The sequence below is a fragment of the Vicugna pacos genome, chromosome 3, assembly GCF_048564905.1.
Source record: "Vicugna pacos chromosome 3, VicPac4, whole genome shotgun sequence".
Lineage (NCBI taxonomy): Eukaryota > Metazoa > Chordata > Mammalia > Artiodactyla > Camelidae > Vicugna > Vicugna pacos.
Genome location: NC_132989.1, coordinates 2,051,035 through 2,072,924, shown reverse-complemented (window position 1 = coordinate 2,072,924; position 21,890 = coordinate 2,051,035).

Genomic DNA, 21,890 nt, shown 5'->3' with positions numbered 1-21,890 from the left:
AGGACGTAAGGCATGTTAAGGTAACATGCATTCATGTGCCAAGGCTTACCCACACACTCATGTTTCATGGTGGAGACGAAGGTGCTTAAATCCTCACTTCTCAAAAATGAACTCACTATCAAGCATAGCAACAATTATGGCTGAAGTTGACAGGGATCAGTGCTGAGTAGAGCCAGGTGAGGCGCTCCAAAGCAATGTGAGATAGACTGGTGATAGTACCCATTCCTATTGCCAATTTCAGAGTGAATGCCCTAGCTTCTTCCCAATGTCAAATAGAACGGGGTGATAGAGTCCTTTTCCATTTTCAATTTTAAAGTGAATGTTCCTAGCTTCTCCTCAATGTCAAATAAAACAATGATAGCATTCTTCCTATTCTTGATTTAAGAGTGAATGCTCCTAGTTTCTCCCCCATTGTCCTATATGGTGATAGCACCCTTTCCTATTCCTGATTTTAGAGTGAATACTTTGAGCTTCTCCCCAGTGTCAGATAGAATAGTGGCAGCACCCTCACTATCCCTGATTTTAGAGTGAAGACCTTAGCTTCTTCCCAGTGTTAAACAGAGCTATGAAAGCATACTTTCCCATCCTGCTTTTATAATGAATGCTCAAAACTCCTCCTCAATTATAATAATGTTTGCTTCAGGCTTTGTTGTTGGTTTTTGGGGGGTTACTCTCCATCAAATTAGGAAATTTCCCTTCTGTTTCCACTTTACTAAGAGTTTTAGTCATGTATTTATAATGACCATTATTAAATGTCTTCTCTGTTGAAATGAGCTGCTTCTTTTTATTCTATTAATGGGATTATTATTCTAATAATGGTTCTATTATTTCTATCATTCCATTCCTGCAATAAATTAACTAAGAAAATCAAAGGCAAAGGAGTGGAAGAGAGTGTCGTATGACAAATAAGTGTGTCATGGCCTAGTTTTCCACACTGAAAACCCAGAAGAATCTAAAGACAAGTTATTCTAGTGGTAGAAGAATTTAGAAAATTGGCTGGATTGAAGAACAAATATAAACAATCTTGTGTATATATATATATATATATATAAGCAACAAACATCTGGGACACAAATTTTAAAAGGTGACCACATTTAACATACAACAAAAATATTCAAGTATTTTGAATAAACCAACAAAGGAGAGATAAATTATCAAAAATTTTGAGATGTTAAAAACAAATCAATGGTGAGATATCCAGTGTTCATGGATATGAAAGCTTGATGTCATAAATATAATTATCTTCAAATCAATCTACAGATTTAATAAAATTCTAATCAAAATTCTGACATAATTTTAAAATGTACATTATAAACTTGTTTTAAAATGTATAATTCATTTGGAAGGATAAGGCCCAAGAATAATTTGGCAGATAAATACCACATCATATTATGATGCTATAATAATTAAAATTCAGTGGTGCATATATAGGAAAAAAATAGATTGGTAATGGATAATTGATAACTGAGCCCAAGATTAAAGCCTATGAATATGGACCTTTGATACATAACTGAGATAGCACGGGAAATCAGTAGGGAGAGGAAGAGTTATTCAATAAGAAGTTCTTGGAAAAGTGGCTACCCACAAGAGGAAGAGTAAAATAAGAACTCTACTTTATACTTTGTACAAAAAATAAATGTAGAAGACAAGGAAAAGAATTTAAAACATTTGGTTTAAAATGTGGATGTTTCCAATAATAGCAAACAATGGAGGCAACTTGATGGAGAGAACTAAAATTCATGGCAAAATAGAAAGGTATCTTCATAGAAGCTGAAAATATCTAAAACATGGTGATGAACCACCAGATCCAGGGGCGCAAGGAGATTCAGAGGTAAGTTAAGCATTCAAGGCTATTTATGGCCTTCAGAAATGGCAGCTAAGTGATTTTGTGTCATTTCTGACAGTAATTTGCAATTAGGGAAACAAAAGTAGGAGACCAGGATTCACCAAGGGTGTAGACCATGGCAAACTACACCTGCTTTGGACTGAAATAAGAAGGGATTCACCCTAGGAGTGAATCAGCAATAGGACAGCTGCCCAGCCTTGAATCACACAGGTGGTTCAGAAAACCTCAAAACTGAACTTCATGTACGGTAGCTCCAGACTAACAGTGCACACTGTACCTAGCAGAAGCAAGCAAAATTCCTCTTAGAATAATGATAATATCACTTTTAGCCTTAAATTATTTCTAAAAGTAACACTTAAATATCTTTCCAGCACATAAACAAAGATGATCCAAAACTTGAGGCCATATACCATGACTGAGAACCAGAAGAAAAACAGCCCTGAAGAGAAACCAGGATGGCAGAGTAGGAGGACATGGAAGTCACTTCCTGCCATGGACACATCAAAAAATACACCTACATGGGGGAAAATCCTTACTGAAAATTAACTGGAGGCAAGCAGAAAAACTCCTGTATAATGAAGGCTGTAAGAAAGAGCCACACAGAATCAGATGAGAAAGGAAGAGAACTGATCAGGTCAGGACCTGTGACCCTAGGAAGGACTTAGAAGAAAAGGTGGAGACTCTCCCTGGGGAGTGAAGGGTTTGAGCCACAAATTGGGTACCTGAGCCCAGGGGTACAACAAAGGGAAGATGAACCCCCTTGGCTGGTTGGAGGGCTAGTAGGACTAACCGGAGGGCAGTGGGAAGCCAGCACTCCATTTATGAAGGTTGTACAGGCACTTACTTGCTCCCAAAGCAGGGCAGAGAAGGAAGATTGAGATAGAAAGTGTGCAGGTGGGTAACTTGTTACCCACAACCACCCTCATGCATGCCCCAGCCCGAACCAAATGAATGTTCCAGCACTGAGTTCCTCATGTCACAGCTCCACACTGGAGCAAGGGCTACTATGACCAAGGAAAGAGCTCAGTCAGCTGTAAGATGCTGAGGTAGCTGAAGAAACCCTAAACAGTGTCTGAACAGGGAGAGGGCAATCATTACTGGTGATTACACACATGGATTTCTAAGGGTGCCCAGACCACCACAGCCTATGTCTTGACCTTTGCTAAATACCTACATCTACCCTTCTTGCTCCAGCAGTGCTCCCCTCTGTGGCAAGAGTACTGGTGTGGGGAGGGGAAAGGTCACACACTTAAAAGAAACTGATCCAGCTAGGACCCAACCCTCAGGTCTTCTGCTCTAGCAACTTGAGACCTGACCCATTCCTGATATGGTGGTGACAGCCACTGAGCAGAGAGGAAGCCCCACCTCACACTTGGCTCCAGCCCTAACCCCTCTAACTTGAGCCAAATCTCCTACTAAGGTGATAGCTTTAAACACACGCTGAGGAAAGACATGACTTGTGTTCATGTCAAATCCAGCTCTCCCACTAAAGACAATGGGCACACACAGACTGTATAGGGATCCTTCAAGACCACCATAGGTAACTGTGTCACTTAACTTCATAGAGACAGAGAAAAAAAAAATGAGAAGACAGAGGAACAAATTTGTCTCAGTTGAAAGAGCAACAGAAAACCCCTGAAAAAAAACTAATGAAACAGAAAAAACATTACCAGATAAAGATTCACAGCATTAGTAATAAGAATGATGACTGAGTTAGGGAAAAATAAATTAACACAGTGAGAATTTTAATAAGGAATAGAAAATATAAAAAAAGAATCAATCAGAACTGAAAAATACAATAACTGAAATAAAAACAAAACCCATTAGAAGGAATGAACAGCAGACTAGGTGATAGAGAAGAAGGTACCAGTGATCTGGAAGACAGAATAATGAAAATCACCCAGTAAGAACAGCAAAAAGAAAAGCAAATAAAAATGAAGGCAGTTTAAGGAATCTTTGGGATAACACCAAGCATAGTAACATTCACATTATAGGGGTCTCAGAAAGAGAAGACAGAGAGAAGACATCAGACAATGTATTTATAAAATTATGAAATATTCCCAAGCCTGAAGAAGGAAACACATATTTCAGGTACAGGGTGTACAGAGAGTCTTAAAGAGGATGAACTCAAACAGAACCACACTGAGAAAAATCATAATTAAATTGGCAAAAGTGAAAGAGAGAGTTTTAAAGGCAGCAAGAGAAAAATAGGATCATATACAAGGGAATTACAATAAGGCTATAAGATGATTTTTCTGCAGAAACTTTGCAGGCTAGAGGGGAGAGGCATGATATATTCAAAGGACTGGAAGGCGGAAAATTGCAACCTAGGATACTCTATTCAGCAAGACTAACATTTAAATTGAAAAAAAGATAAAGAACTTCTCAGACAAGCAAACACTAAGAGTTCATTAATACTAAACCAACCCTAAAAGAAATGTTAAAGGGTCTTCTCTAAGTAGAAAAGAAAAGACTGTAAAAATAATTAAGTATCCATAGGAAAGGAAAAATCCCACTAGTAAAGTCTGAAGATCAACCACTTAAATAATTTAGTACAAAGATTAATAGATGAAAAGTTGTAAAATCAGATATAAATACAGTGGGATAAACATGAAGATGTAAAATATAACATCAAATACACAAAGCATGGGGGAAAGATGTTCTCTTCTGAACTAAAGACACACACACATTGAATGCAAGGGGATGGAAAAAGATATTGCATGCAAAGAGAAATAAGAAAATGAGTGTAGCAATATTCATATCAGAAAAATAAACTTTAAAACAAAGTAACAAAAGACAAAGAAGGGCATTACATAAGGATAAAGATTTTAACACAAGAAGAAGATATTATACCCAATACAGCAGCACCTAAATATATAAAGCAAATATTAACAGATATAAAGGGAGAGACTGACAAGAATGCACTCATAGTAGAGAACTTTAACACCCCACTTACATCAACAGACAGATCATCCAGATAGAAAATCAGTAAGGTAATAATGGTCTTAAATGACACAATAGGCCAGTTGGACTTAATAGATATCTGCAGGACATTCCATCCAAAAAGATACATTTTTTCCAAGTATACCCAGAATATTCGCTTCTCCAAGATAGATCACATGCTAGGCTACAAAACACATCCAACAAATTTAAGAGGATAGAAATTATATAAAGCATTTTTTTCCAACCACAAATTGAATTCTAATATAAAACCAGAAATCAGTTACAGAAGAAAAATAGGAAAAGCACAAATACATGGAGACTAAACAACGTGCTATTAAAAAAAACCAGTGGGTCAATGAAGAAATCAACAAGGACATCAGAAAATATCTTGAAACAAATGGAGGGGACAGACAACTCTCCAAAATCTATGGGATGCAGCAAAATCTGTTCTAATAGGTGAGTTTTAGCAATGCAGACCTTCTTCAAGAAACAAGTAAAATCTCCAATGAACAATGTAACTGAGATCTATGTAACACTTCATTCAAGAACAGAAGAATGCACATTCTTCTCTAGAACACATGGCATGATCTCTAGAATAGACCACATGCTAAGTCAAAAAATAAGCCTCAATAAATTTAAAGAATTGAAATCATACAATTTATGTTTTTTTAGCCAAAATGGAATAAAATCTGAAATGAATAATAGAATAAAATCTGAGAAATTCATAAATATGTGGAAAGTAAATAACACACCTGTAAATAACAAATAGGTCAAAGAAAATATGACAAGGTAAGTCAGAAAACTTTGAGATATTTTGAGGTGAATGAAAATAAAGCACAACATCACAACACATCAAAACATGAGCTGTAGCTAAAGCAACTCTTAAAAGTAACTTCATAGAGATTTTTCCAGTCAGGATGGTGAAATGGTAAGACCACAAACTCACCTTTCCTTGTGACTACAATGAAAACACAACTGAAAGCTAAACAACCATCAAAAAAAGAAAAAGACTGAAATCTAGCAAAAAAAGATCTTCTGCAACTGGAATATAAAGAGAGAAACACAGCAGGATGGTAGGAAGGGTGCTCAAGATATAATTGGGCCCCATACCCCCCAGGTGGGCGACCCACAAGCTGGAGAGTAGTTAAGTTGCAGAGGCCCTCCCACAGAAGTAAGAGATCTGAGCCCCACGTCAGGCTCCCCAGCCCAGGGTTCAAGCATTGGGAGGAGGAGACCCCAGGACATCTGGCTTTGAAGGCCAGTGGGGTTTGGCTCTGGGATCCCCACGGGGCTGGGGGAAATAGAGACCTCATTCACTTGGGAAGCATACACAGAAACTTGTATGCACCAGGTCCAAGGGCAGAAGCAGTGATTTCATAGGAACCTGGGCCAGGCCTGCGTGTTGATTTTGGGTCTTTTGGGAACATGGGGGATGGCTGTGGCTCACCCAGGGGACATAAAAGCTGGTGGCAGACACTCCAGAAGTGTTCATCTACATGAGCTTTCCTGGAGGCTGACATCTTGATGGATCATTAGCATCAAGACCTAGCCCCATCCAACAACCTGTAGGAAAGCCTCAGGCCAAACAACATACAGAGTGGGAACACAGCCCCACCCGTCATTGACTTCCTAAGCCACAAAGGCCTCTAGACACAGCCCTACCCACCAGAGGTCCAGGACAAAGCTTCACCCAGCAGTGGGCAGACACAGGCTCCTCCTGCCAGGAAACCTGCATAAGCCTCTAGTCCAGCCTCATCCACCAGGGGCAGATACTAGAAATCAGAAAACAACAATCCCAAAGCCTGTGGAAGGAATCTACAAACACAGGTCAGACTCTACACTGGGACTGGCTGGACCCTGGCCCTTGGGTGACAAGAGAGGAGTGTACTGCTGGGACACATAAGACGTCTCCCACAGAGTGACAGCCACCTCTCCAAGGTCAAGAAACATAACTAACCTACTTAAAAACACAAATAGAAAAATAGATGATATGAGAGGGCAGAGGAATATCTCCCAGGCCAAGGCACAAGATAAAACCCCAGAAGAAGAAATAAGTGATGAGGAGATCGACAATTTATCTGAGAAAGAGTTTAAAGTAATGATGGCCAGGATGTTCAGAGAACTCAAGAGGGGTACAGAGGCACAGAGTGAAGTTTTTAGCGAAGAGTTGGCAAATATAAAGAACACCCAAATAGAGTTGAAGAATAAAATTACTGAAACGAATAACACACTAGAAGGAACCAGGAAGAGAATAAATGAAGCAGAAGAACAGATCAGTGAGCTAGAAGGCAGATTAGTGGAAATCACTTCTTCAGAACAGAAAAAAAGAAAAAAAGAATGAAAAGAAATGAGAATAGTTTAAGACAACTTTGGGACAACAAGAAGCACTCTAATATTCGCATTATAAGGATCCCAGAAAGAGAAAGGACCTGAGAAAATCTGGGGAGAGATAATAACTGAAAACTTCCCCAACTTGGGGAAGGAAACAGTTACCCAAGTCCAGGAAGCACAGAGAGTTCCACACAGGATCAACCCACAGAGGAACACACCAAGGCACATAGTCATCAAATTGACAATTAAGGATAAGAAGAAAGTATTAAAATTAGTAAGAGAAAAGCAATAAATAATATACAAGTGAACTCCCATAAGGTTATCAGCTGATTTTTTTTTAGAAGAAACTCTACAGGCCAGAAGGGAGTGGCATGATATATTTAAAGTGATTAAAGGGAAAAACTTACAACCAAGAATACGCTATCCAGAAAGGCTCTCATTCAGATTTGATGGAGAAATCAAAAGCTTCACAGATAAACAGAAGTAAAAGAATTCAACACCACCAAACAGGCTTTACAACAAATGTTAAAGGACCTTCTCTCGTCATCAAACCATAAGAAAAGAGAACAAAAAGAAGAAAAAGGGGTAAAAAGACCTACAAAAGAATGTTTTGGCTGTTTGGGGTCTTTTGTGGTTCCTTATAAATTTTGAAATTGTTTGTTCTAGTTCTGTGAGGAATGCCATGAATATTTTAACAGCAGTTGCACTGGATCTGTGGATCGCTTTGGGTAGTATGGCCATTTTGATAGTGTTGTTTTTTCCAGTCCAAAAGCACAAGCAATCTTTCCATTTCTTTGTGTCATTTCGGTTTTTGGTTTTCAGAGTATAGGTAACCTCCTTGGTTAAGTTTATTTCTAGGTATTTTGTTGTTTTTGATGCAATGGAAATGTTTATTCCAGTTATAAAATTCTGGTGTTTGAAGTGGAAAAAAAGTGAATGAAGTGCTGCAGATGGCAACATACCCTTCTTTCTTATGCGTGAGCTGTATTCCATTACATATATATGTGCTGCATCTTCTTTATCCATTCATCTGTTGATGTGCACTTGAGATGCTTCCATGTCTTGGCAATTGTAAATAGTGTTGCTGTTAATAGCGTGGTGTATGTATCTTTTTGAATTAATTCTTATTTCGTGGTTGGCTTTATTCCTTTGATAACTATGTAAGTTTGAAAAGGTAAAGCTCTAAACATTCTTAGAAACAATGAACAGTACATACATGTAAATTTTTTAAAATATGTGCAGTAAAAAATGTCATATTAGTTTCTGGTGTACAGTATGAATGGACTTGGAGGGCATTATGCAAAGTGAAATAAGTCAGACAGAGAAAGACAAATACTGCAAGATATCACTTATATGTGGAATCTAAAAAAAAATGCAACAAACTGGTGAATATAACAGAAAACAAACCAACTCACAGATGTAGAGAAGGAGCTAGTGGTACCATTGGGAAGAGGGAAGTGGGAGGGGCAGTAATGGAGGTGGGGGGATTTAGAGGTAAAAACTATCAGGCATAAAATAAGCTACAAGGATGTATTGTGCAACATGGGGAATATAGCTAATATTTTACAATAACTATAAATGGAGTATAATCTTTAAAAATTTGTGACATTATATTGTACACCTGTAACATAATATTGTACATCAACTATACTTCAATTTAAAAAAAATATGATATAGTAAAAAAAAATTAAAAAGTAACTTTTAAGCTTTAAATGCCAGCATGAAAAAAGCTCTCAAATCAATAATGACCTTAAGCAACAAGAAAGAACAGAAACTAAAACCAAAGCAAACAAAAGGAAGGAAATGATAAAGATTAGAGGGAACCAATGAAATAAAAATAGAAAATAAAATTGAGACAATCAACAAAACCAAACGTTTGCTCTTTGAAAAGATCAACAAAATTGACAAATCTTTAGCCACAGTGAAAAAGAAAAAAAAGGACTCACATTACTATAATCAGGAATGATTTACCAAAAAAGGTTCATGGGGAGATATTATGAACAACTGTATGCCAACAAACGAGATAATTTAGATAAAATGGACAGGTTTATCTAAAGAGTTCCCACAAAGAAAAGCCCAGGACTAGATAGCTCCAATGGTGAATTCTACCATCATTTAAAGAAGTATTAATATCACTCATTTACAAACTGTTCCAAAAATAGATTTAGAAGGAACACTTCTCAACTCATTCTTTGAAGCCAGTATTTCCCTGATACCAAACACAGACAACACCATCACAAGAAAACCATAGACTGTTATCTCTTATAATATAGACACAAAAATCCTTGGTAAAATAGTGTCAAACTGAATCCAGCAACAAATGAGATGAATTAGATACCATGACCGAGTGGGATTTATGCCAGAAATTGGTTAATAGCCCCAAATCAATGAACATAATAAACCATATTAATAGATTAAGAAAAAAGCCCACATAATAATCTCAAATACAAAAAAAGAATTTGAAAAAACTCAACACCCTTTCATAATAAAATACTCCACGAAGTAGGAATATGAAGGACTTTCTCAACCTGATAAAGAGTGTCTGCAAAAACCTCACAGCTAACATCATACTTGATGGTGAATGTCTGGATGTTTTCTCCGTAAGATTAGGAACACAACAAAGATGTCTGCTCTCACCACTTCTATTCAGCATTTTGCTGGAGGCTCCAGCCAGGGAAATTAGGCAAGAAAAGAAATAAAAAGCACCAAGATTGGAAAATAAGAAGTACTGAACAATTAAAAATGAAATTAATAAAACAATTCCATTTACAATATTACCAAAAAGAACAAAACACTTAGGAATAAATTAAATAGGAGAAGTGGCTGCTTTGTACATTGAAAATCATAAAGCCTTCTAGAAAGAATTTTTTAAATATCTAAATAAATAGAAAGAAATTCAATGTTCCATGGGTCAGAAGACTTAATATTGTTATGATGCTCCCCAAACTGATCTACAGAGTCAATGAAATTCCTATCAGAATCTCAGCTGCTGATTTTTTTTTGCAGAATTCAGCAAAATGATCCTAAAATTTATATAAAACTGAAGGATTCAGATTTGCCAAAACAATTTTGAAAACAAAAACGGCCCCAAAGTTGGAAGACTCATACTTTCTGATTTTAAGTCTACAAAATTACACAAAGACAGTGTGGTGTTGGCATAAGGATACCACACACAAAAATTAGCTCAAAACGATCATAAAAGCCTGAATGTAAGAGCTAAAACTGTAAAACTCTTAGAAGAAAACATAAGAGTAAATCTCCTTGATTTTGAGTTAGTCAGTGTTTTCTTAAATATGATATAAATCGCACCTCATTTATGGCGTATAATCCTTTTCATATATTTTCCTTTATTAAATGCTCTTTGGGCTGTGGCAAACTTTTGATTAGTTTCCAGAGTTCTGAGAAAGTTGATTTTGACAACTTTTGATATTGCTTTATAGAGAAGTGGGTTTTCAGGGAGGTATGAGTATAAAGGGGCAGTACTCGAGCTCCTTTGTGGTGATGGAACAGTTCTATACCATGATGGTGGTTATGCGAATCTATTCATGAAATCCAGTTGCAAAGAGCTACACACACACACACACATAGTTTTTTAAAAAGGTGAAAATTGACTAAGGTCTGTAATTTAGTTCTCTGTATTGCATCAATGTTAATTTTCTGGTTTTGACATTATACTACAATTGTAAAAGATGTCACTCTTATATGAAAGGTAGCTGAGTCACTTTGCACTATAACTGCAGCTTCCCATTAAGTCTATAATCATTTCACAATAAAAAATTAAAAAGTAAATAAATATATTTCCCAAAAAAGCACTTTAAAATGCCTATATTATCAGAAAACAAGAAAAGTATTTTTTAAAAAAGAAAGAAAAAAAGAACAGAAAAGTAAAAAAGTAAACAAAAAAGAGATAATTTTTAAATTTCCAAAATATTTAAAGTGTATAAAGTGGCAAAAATTAAAGCTCACATTATTGATGGGATTGAAATAGGATTTGGTTGGACTACAGAGAAAAAAGTGATCTGCCATTTCATTACTCAGGCCTGCATGTTACCTACATGTGTGCATAAAATACATAAAATGATTAGTTTTGACTTTGTTTTTGGTTCTTCTCTGTGGGTCATAAACATATAGGCTAATCATTATAGGGAAAAAGTTTAACCTCAATTATGTAAAAACTTGTGCTTAATTTCAAGAACTAAATTAATCCTCCCAAATTAGAAAAAATATTGTTAGGAATGAGGTACCAATAATAACAGAAATTATGAAATGTTGGGGTATAAAGAATGTTGAGCCATAAATGTCATCAGAGATGGCAAATGTTTTTAGCTTTCCTCTTTAATATTCAATGCTCTACTGCATGCTTTTCAGAGTTCATTGATTGATATACATTTATTTTAATATTTCATTACTACAAATAATGTTTTAGTGAATTTTCTTATTACATCTTCTTATTGTAATAAAATGTACATAAAATAAATTTTACCATTTCAGCCATTTATAAGTGTACAATTCAGTGGCATTAAGTACATTCACGATGCTGTGTAACTATCACCACCATTTGTTTCCAGAAACTTTTCATCACATCAAGTAGAGACTGAGTATCCATTAAATTATTTCTTGTTACTCACTCCCACCCCCTGGTGACCTCTATTCTACTTTTATGTCTATGAATTTGCCTGTTCTAGGAAGCTCATGTAAATAGGATGGTATTTGTCCCTTTGTGTCTGGTTTATTTCACTTAGCATAATGTTCACAAGATTTATCCATGCTGTAGTATGTGTCAGAATTTCATTTCTATTTAAGGCTGAATAATATTCTATTGAATGGATATACCACATCTTGTTTATCCATTCATCCACTGATGAGCAGTTGGGTTGTTTCCACCTTTTGGCTCTTGTGAATAGTGCTACTGTGAATGAACACAGATGTGCAAATATCTGTTTCCCTGCTTTCAATTCTGGGCTTACACCTAGAACAGAATTGCTGAATCGCAATTCTAAGTTCAGCCTTTTGAGGAACCACCAAACCGTTTTCCACATCAGCTGCACTATTTTATATTCTCACCAGCAATGCACAAGGGTCCCAGGTTTTCCACATCCTCACCAGCACTTGTTATTTTCTGTTTTGTTTTGTTTTGCTTCATTTTTATTTTTTATAATATCCATCCTGATGGGTGTGAAGTGATATCTCACTGTGGTTTGGGTTTGCATTTCCCTAATGACTAGTGATGTTGAGCATCTTTTTCATGTGCTTGTTGGCCATTCGTGTGTCTTCTTTGGAGAAATGTCTCTTCAAGTCCTTTACTAGTTTTTCAATTGGGTTTTTGTCTTTTGTTGTTGAGTTTTAGGAGGTCCTCTGTATATTCTGGATATTAATTCCTAATCAGATATGTGATTTAAAAATACTTTCTTCCACTCTCTCTTAAAGAATCTTTCCACTCGTTTGATAGTGTCCTTTGATGCACAAATTTTTAAAATTTTGATTAAGTCTGGCAGATGATTCTTTTGAATTTGGGTTCTTAGGAAACTTTCATTGCTTCCCACATCCCAGATACATTCCTCAGCCTGACGCACCCTCCTGACTCTGGACTCCTTTCTCCAGCCCACACCCAGGCCTGACTATATCATTTCTCCCAGTCTTACCCACCACCTCTCCTCTCCTCAACTGTTCTCTTTAGCCTACCTCTCCTGTCCACATCTGGGCTATGCCATCCTTGAGGGACTCCAGGCAGACTTCCAAGCCGCTGGCCACTCTGGGTCTCACCTCAGTGGCTTGGACCCCAGCCCTACCCCTGAGTTCCCACCTAGGACTGCACCCCTCACTCCTCTGTGTCCTGGGTTGAGCACATTCCCTCCTGTGGCCCTCATCATCCTGGTGGAGGCTCATCTTTGCAACTGAACCCTGAGCTCTCTGAGGGTAGCAACCTTGACCTGAGATCCAGGTGTTCTGCAGGACCTCACCCTCTGGTTTTCCACAGCAAAACACCATGCAGTAAGACCAGCCTTATCAATGGAATGGGGAGATGGCTGGAAGCCAGGCACAGAGAGGGACATTGCTGAAGATGTCCTACCTTGACAGTGACCAAGTCACCTCCAAAGTCTTCCAGAAAGAGGTGCATGCAACCTGTTGTCATCTGTCATCTCTGAAGGAACTTCAGCAACCTCCCATCTGATTTATTAAAGTTACACAGCTGGCCAGCAAGGGAGCTGCCCCACAGGGACTCATGAGAACCTCATGTAGCATTAGCAGAGAACTTGGGGATCTCAAAGAGCAGCAAACCCTCCATCACAGGTTCTGAGGACTGAAAACCAGCTTTGACTCTCAGAATCTAGGGGTCTAGGAGAATCACACAGCCTTTGAGTCTGAAGTGACTCCCCATTGCCAAGTAGGGAAGCCACCCAGCAGTCCGAGGCACAGGGCTGTCACCAGGTCCATCGTTAGCAACGTAGAGCATCCTTGATTGCTCTCGACCATCAGAGCAGGAGTCGCCTAGCATCTGCACCCATGGAGATCAGCAAAATCCACGAGACTGCGTCCTTCTGCGGCCGACACAAAGCAGGAAATACTGCAGTCACATGGCCTGGCCCCATCCAGAGGGGCAGGGAGTTTCTAGGACAGGACTGCAAGAGGCAGGGGAGGGCAAGGAGTCTAGGAGAGGCCTGGGGAGACAGAGACTTCTAGAATAGGCCTGGGGGAAGGCAGAAAGTTCTAGAACAGGGCTTCAGAAAACAAGGAGTTCTAGGACAGGCCTGGGAATTGAGACAGGATGTTCTAGACAGGCATGATTGATACGAAGATTTCCTGGGTAGCCTGGGGTTGGCAGGGAGTTCTGAATTTGCCTGGGAAAGAGTAAGGGAGAGAGAGTTAAGGAAAGAGGTGGGAATTTAGGCCACTCAAGCTCACAGGATGGTAGGTCCTCTTTGTAACTGCCATGTGGGGACACCTCATAATATTCTTTTATGGGTGAGGGGACCATGGTGAGCAGGTCTGTGGAGGCCTGAACTCTGAATTTTAGGTTAGCACAGAGGTCTGGGAGGATCTGCTGAGAAGCTCTGAGAGCCGGGAGGCCCTAAGTGTGGGTCAGCCAGGAGCTGAGTCAGTACAGAGCACCATGTGCTGGCATCCAGCTGAGCCAGAGCTGCTCCCAGCCGCCCGGCACCTAAATCAAGCCTGCTGCTGAGGCTGCTGTTGGAGGGCTCCTGCCGCACGTTCGTGGGTCATGGCCCCTCAGTGGGAGCAGAGCAATGGACAGACAGCACAGAGCAGAGCCCCTCTCCTCTCAGGCCAGTACACTGAGACCCGGGATCCAGGAGCAGCAGGGGACGGGCACACCCACATCAGCCATCTGCCTTTGAACTTGGAGAAATGGGAGGCAGATTCCTGCGGTCAGAGAAGCGTCGATCAGTGGACGAGTGGGGACGGTGGCTGGCCCAGCTGACCGCTCCTGGCGCCTTCACCACCGGTGTCCGCCAGGCCTCTGTGTGTCCTGGGAGGCTGGGACCTGGACTGCGGTGATAACAAAACCCCACGACCACAGAGTGATTGTGAGGGCATCTCCTACCCCGAGGGCTGGCAGCGGGACCCGACAGGCTTGCCGGGGAGCCAGACTGGGTTCTGCGCGCTGCGCTCGTCTATGTCCTCTCAGCCAGGACACCTGCCAGCAATTCAAGGGAGCCGTCAGTGACCACTGTCCCTAGGGGACTACAGTAGAGCTGTGCTGGTGACCTGTCCCCGGCTGCCCTCTGACCCCTGACCCCAGGACTGGGAGCGGCAGGGTCTTACTCCCCTCGCTGCACTGGCCCGTCCCCGAGGGCGTTCCCGGGATGGGCATCCACTTAGTTGCGGGCAGGGGCCTGGCCAGGTGCACGCTGATGGGAATTCCGGGCTGCCTTCCGGGAGGAGCTGGGTCAGCCAGAGGTCTCCAAAGGCTGCCGCCAGCCCGGCCAGGAAGGCCGGGCAGCAGAGTTCATGGAATGTTCTCTAATCCGCCTCCCGGCCCAGCTAGGGCGGCCACGAATGAGGCACCCCCTCCCCTTGCCTCTCCATCTCCACAGCCTTGCAACTAAGACTGTCCCAGCTTCTCCACGATGAGGGAGAGGCCCCAGCCCTTGCGCCCACCAGGAGGGCAGTATGTGTAGCTACAGGTGGAAAAGGATGTGATCCCACTTAGCATACAGAAGGATGCACCACACAACCAACACATCCTTTCACAGATGCTAGCTATCTCAGTAACCCCCAAATAAAATCAGTTTTCCACTCTTACAAATAATGCTGCATTCTGGCACTCTCAACACATATTCCTATGGGATGGATTTTTTTTTAACACAATTGCTGGTCGGAAGGTCAGCATGTTTAAAAGTTGAAGGGCACTGTCAAATTCCCCTAAAAAGACTTTACTGGCTTAAACTCCCACCATTACACTGCCAAGGAGTTTCCTAGAAGAATCTGGGGTGCCTGACAGTACTTGCCAGCAGTACACACAGTTGCCCATCTCAATGTCCAGCTGATTATTGCATATTATTTTATTTGCACGTTATTATTTTTAAAAAGCTTCGTCACTCTAGCTCAAGAGTCAGCCCTCTGGTTCACATCTGCTTTGGGATTGCCTGCCATCTAAGAATGGTTTCATGCTTTTCAATGAATGGGGGAAAAAAGTAGATTATATCATGACATGTGAAAATTATATGAAATTTCAAATTTCAGTATGCATGAAAAGAGTTTTATTGAAATTTAGTCAGGCTCAATCATTTATGGATCATCCTGGCTGCTTTTCTGAGCCAGCCATAGAGATGAGGGTTGTTTCTCTGCCCAGGCCTCTGGCCCTTCAGAGAAAATGTTTGCTGGCTTCTGCCGCAGCTCATGAAAACCAGGGGAATTTACTGTTGTTTGTAAAGGTGGGTCCTTGACAATATGATAGCCTTCATGAGTCAATGTTGGTGGGGACTGGAAGGCTGCTCCTTCCATCCCCCATGTTCCCCTCTTGTCCCCTCATCTGTTCCCCACAGGCCTGCTCATTCTAGCCCCACTGACTGTTCACCACAGGCTTATGCCCCCCTCTCACCCCATCCCGAGTCCCTTCTTGCATCCTTTGTCTTCCTTGGCCATGTTCCCTCCTGCATCCTTCATGTCTCCTGTCCTCCCATGGGTTGCCTCTTCCAATGCCATGACCCATCTTGCACCCCTGGGCTGTCCCCTCCAAGGCCCTCTCCTTTTACCATCATGTCCCCTTCTACACCCCCAGATGTCCCCCATAGGCCTGCTTCTTTCATCCTCCATGTCCCTTCCTCCTCTTCCCACTTGTCCCCCATTGACCTGCTCCTTCCATCCCCCCAAGGTCCCTCCTACATCTCGGGCTGCCCCACTAGTACTTCACACCCCCTGCATTTATGCCTCTTCCTCTGTTCCTCTTGGCCCAGAGTCCCCTGTGGCCCCACAGAACCCCCTTGACTGTTCTTTCCATTTCATGGGCCTGGGTGTGTGGGGCCTCACCCTTGTTTCTGCAGAGCCACCTGGCCCCCAGCTGGCATGGATGGTGCCCCTGGGTGGGGGGACTCAGGCCGTCCCCAGGGAACTGCCTTGTGGGGGATTTCTCTGCCCCCAGCCCTGTGCTCCGCTGGATATCCTCTCCTAGGAGCCATTCTGAGGATTCCCTGCCACACATGCTGGGCCTTGTGGGCCTCTGTCAGGGTCCATGCGGTGGATAAGTCACGAGGTAGGCTCGGATCAGGCTACCTACAATCCCCTGGAGTTGCTATCTGAGGCCAGCATAGCAGGAAAATGTCGGCAACAGTACTGGCCTTCTGCCCAGGGACCAGCCTACTCACAGCTTGGACCATGCCCTCAGTGCCCTCTATCCACCCTTAGCCCCCATAAGCTCCATGCCAGACAGACAGACCCAGGACACACCTAGGAGTCCAGGAAGGAGAAGCCTGGCCCTGCAACAGACCCAGAGTGACTGCAAGTGGCTATGGGGTCCTGGGGCCAGGCGTCAGCCCCGGCTGTGGTCATCATTGCCCCTCGGGTCTGATCCATGCCCCTCTGCTCAGAGCCTGGGCCTAGCAGCTCAGTCCTGCCCCCTGCCTAAAACCTCTGTCAGGCCTAAACCAGGCCATGGGCAGCCTTTCTCTACCTCTCACCGCACCACAGTCCCTCATCACAGGCCCCAGCCCTTTCCAGGAAAGCTTGGCCAAACTTGAAGCCCCACTGAGCTGTAACTCCATTACCACCCAGGCCCCTGACCCCTGTCCTGGCCCTGTCTAGACACCTGAGTGAGGCCATCCTAATACTCAGCTCCGGTCAAGCCACATAGGAAACCAAAGATTTGTGAGAAAAGAGACATATCTGACCTAAACCACCAAGTTTGGGGATGTTTTGTTATGCGGCAAATTTAACTGATACATAGTTAGTACAAGGTAGTAAGAGCTGGATTTGAGGATGTGTAGGGCTAAAGATCGTGTGGTAGGGTTAGATCAGGCAGCTGGGATAAGCCTGCATTCTTCTACTGCTGGTGGCAGGCTGCTGGGGTTACACTCCCCACACCAAGGCTACCATCTTTCCCAGAAATAACTCGAAGCTGACAGACCTGTGAATTATTTCCAATATACAAGGCCTGTGTGCCCCCAAGACCTGGCATGGGAAGAAACACTCCTCACTCCTGAGTGCCCTGGCTGGAGGGGAAGCTATGACTGTACTAAAGGGAAGGGAAGCAAATGAGGGCAAGCCAGAACATCCAGGTCTGACCCCAGGGTTCATGGAGACCAGACTGGTAGGTTCTGGGCAAGGAGGGCTGGGTGGGAAGCTGGGTCAGCCTTGTTGAGTGAGGAGCTTTGCCTGGACCTGAGGACAGTTACTCTGGGCAGTGACCTAAAGGAGCAGCCATCTGCATGCCCAAGGATCCCCAGTTGCTGTCTGTGTGGAGGAGCCCTGGACATGGGTGTGCTGTGGCCCACCTCCCTGGGTCTGAGTTTCCCCAGCTCTAGAAGGAGGGCTACACTGAGACTTCCCTGGGAGATGACTTGGGTACTGAGTACGTGGCCTATGCTCCTTCCAGACACAGCTTCCCCCTCCCACAGCTGGTTCCCATTAGAGCAGGGCTCAGCTCCCACTGGTTAAGTGAACTTGTCAGGCAAATGAGGAAACCTGATCCTTTGCTCATTCCACATTCCAAGCCCTGGGAGCAGGCGGAGCAGCATGCTCCTGCCTCCTCAGCCCTGCTCTCCTGGGTCTTTAGTCTCAACCAGATCCAGAGGGCAGGCGGGGACTCCCAGGAAGAGGAGACTTGGATGTGGCCCATTCCAACCAGAGAGCTATTTGGTGAACCCCCCGTCTCATGGCCTATCTTCTAAGGCCACTGACTTTTGGCTGGAGTCCTGCTGACCTAAAACAAATGGACTGCCAGTTTTTCTCCAGCAAAGATGAGTTTATTTGGGATCAGCAAAGAATTGAAAGTCAGGGTCTGCAACCATGGCAAGCCACATGCAAGTTCCTGCACAGCCGAGGAAAAGGAAGTTGGGAGAGCTATGGTAAACGAGAAGTCTATAGCTTTCCTTTGGCTGAGTCCTTGCCAGGAAAGAAGAGGAGTCTTTCTTCTTCCTGTTGGGCAGCGCTATTGTCAGAAGGCATGAGAGCCCCCCTTTCTGATCTCCCAGCTCTATTTGGTTGATATTTCTGTTTATTAATTTTTTTTTACATTTCTCCCCCTTTGATCAAGACCCTTCTCTGAAAGCATTCCAGATCAAAAGTCAACTTTTCCGGTATCAGGAGCTTTTTCTCCCTATGTGCCAGGAAGGACCTTTCCTGGGTGTAATGTTTCACACTGGAGGGAAAGGGCACAGATTGGAAACCTACTGAGGTCACGTTCAAGTAACAAGGAGCTGTAGAAAGGAGAAATCTCGAGCAATTTCTATCAAGATAACAGACCTTGGAGATTATCTGAATCATTATGTCATCATCAAAGTTTTGGTGACAAACTCCAAACAGACCTGTTCCAGATATCTTAGAAAAGCTGTCTCATCATATATTATCTGCTTCAATTCCAGGAACTCTTTACTTTCAGGTCACCAGATGATGTGCGTTTCAAATTAGTGTTTGATGCTTTCTTTGGGTGTGTTATATGAATCCAAGGGTCTATTCCCTGGAATTTGGTGGCACAGAGTTGGTTAGAAGTGTCTGATGGGGCCTTTTTAGTGAGGCTAAAGTGAGTCTTTCTGGAGGTACATTTTCCAATAGACAGAGTCTCCCTGTTTCAAGGTATGATACTTGAGGTAGTCATCTCTTGAGAATGCAGTGGGAAAAGACTGTGCTACCAGAACATGGTTATTTTTAATAGACGCAATTAGGTCTTTGCAATATTGAAGTAGCTCTCCTTTTATCAGTAGTGGGTCAAAAGAGGCAGGAGGTGAGTACATTGGGCATCCTGTGACTATCTTAATGGGTGAGAATTCATGAATTCCAAAAGGAGTGGGTATGAAATTTAAAAGAACAAATAGCAATGCTTTTGGCCAAGGTATTTGGAAGACTTCTACAAATTTTGCCTCCTGAGTCTTAATAATGCCATTAGTGTGTTCAACTAAACCAGAGGCCTGAGGGTGGTAAGCATAGTAAAAGTGCTGTAAAGCCATCCAACCAGTACAGACCTGTCAAAGTACCTGACCAGTAAAATGGGCTCCTTGATCACTGTGGGTTCCAGAGGAGTTCCCCAGGTAGGGGTAATTTTTTCCAAAAGGGCTTTAGCCACAGAAGAGGCTGTAGCCTGTCTGCAAGGGAAGGCTTCAGTCCACTGTGCAAACATACAGACCATGACTAAAACATATTTATATCCACTAGATGGAGAAAGTCATATGAAATCCATTTTCCAGACCTCAAATTGTCCATTAGGTAGTTTAAAATGTCCAGGAGCGGTACAAACAGGCTTTCCTGGGTTGTGTTTTGGACAAGCAGGGCAAGTGAGGTAGGCAATTTTTGCAGCCCTGTTAATGTTTCCCCACCAACATCGACTCCTGAAGGCTATCATTTTGTCAGTAGACAGATGGTTTCATGTATGTACAGTGGTGATGAGTGGGAATTTTAGAGTCTCTGGTAGGACTGGGCTGTTATTTGGTCTGAACCAGAGTTTTCTCTTTTTATTGAACCAATAATTGTTGGATTTCCAATCTTTGTTTTTCCTCTTCTGAGCCCAATTGTTGGGATTCTCTGGCCAGTTTTTCAAAGTTATCCTTTGGGGCAATATTCCTTTGGACCACAGCAGAGGTTTGGCTGCAGTTTGTTCCTTTAAGTACAACATTCCTTGCAGGAGTGTCAGCAAGGTGCTTTCCCTTAGCTTCCAGAGAGTTAAGTTTAGTATGCTCCAGAATCTTCATAATAGCTAAAGCATCAGGTAAAATTGTTGTATCCAATAATTCCTAAACATAGGGGCCATTTTAAATTTTATTTCTACTGGAAGTAAGGAAGCCACGTTGCTTCCACCAATATTTCAAAGTCATGGGCCACTCTGGAAGTGTTGCTGAAAATCTGCCTCCCTACCCTGATTACTGAATTGAGACTCAAGGATAGGGTTTTGTATGAAGCAGAAAGGACAGCTTTATTTCTTTGCCAGGCAAAGGAGGTCACAGTGGTCTAATGCCTCTAAGACTATGAGTCTGATGGGGAGAGAAGGAAGGAGGTTTTATAACAAAACTTCAAGGGATGGTGCTGGTTTCCATAGAGATCACACACAGGGTAACAAATTGTTGCAATGTTTCTTGATTTTGCAGATACAGTGATCTCCTTCTGGTCCCCTTCCTTCAGTTGGGCATGTTGTTTATCTCTGGACTTGGGAATCAATGACCTGTATCTCCTAATATTCTTGTGCCTGGGACTGAGGGTGTTTAGGAAGAGGGCCTGTGGAAAAGTGCTCTAAAGAAAAACTTGTGCAGATTAAAGTCAGGTTGATATATGTTTCTAGGATCGAGGCAGGCTGAGACCTGGGATCTCTTGTTGCAATGCTTGCACAGGCTGGGACCTGCATCTCAAGCAAAAAATACAAAGAAACTATAAGGGACTGAAAATGACTGCATGCATACACAGTTGGGACGAATTATGGACAACAAGATACAAAAACCAGAAATCCAACTTCCACTTCGGAGGTGTCAGGAGCAAAATCAGGGTATGGCACCAGGTCCCTGCACGTAGCACCATGAAGGCGTTGGGCAGACCACACAAGCTCCCCACTCCAGCCCAACCCTGGTTGGCAACAGCATGAGAAAAGCCACCTAAACTATTAGACAGTTAAGCAGTTACAATTACTATATGGTCACCAATGACAGAAGCATATCTACTGTCAGCATAAATACTGGCAGTTCTATCGTTGGCTAGAGCACAAGCCCATGTAAGAGTGTGTTGGGCTGAGGCCACTATAGGTAAAGATGCTGTCTCAATAATGTAAAAACGAGTTGCAATAGCAGATCCAGCACAATATGTACCATTGTCACCTTTTAAAGAAGAACCATCAACGGACCGTGAGACTCAGCTTTACATGGGGGAGCTTCAGGCAGGTCATCATGAGGAGTTAGGATGTGGTCCATCAGCATTAAGCCATGGAGGACTTTGTTGGTGATGGAAGAAGAGTAGCAGGGTTAAAGTTATTACAATGTAAAGGTACTATGTGAGGAGCAGCTAACAGAAGGACTTCACAGGTGTGATGAGAATTCGGGAGGACTTCTACTCTATCAGGTACGAAAATGGTTAAAGGGGATCCACAATGATTTTTCTCAGTGGCCTTACCCAAAAGGGC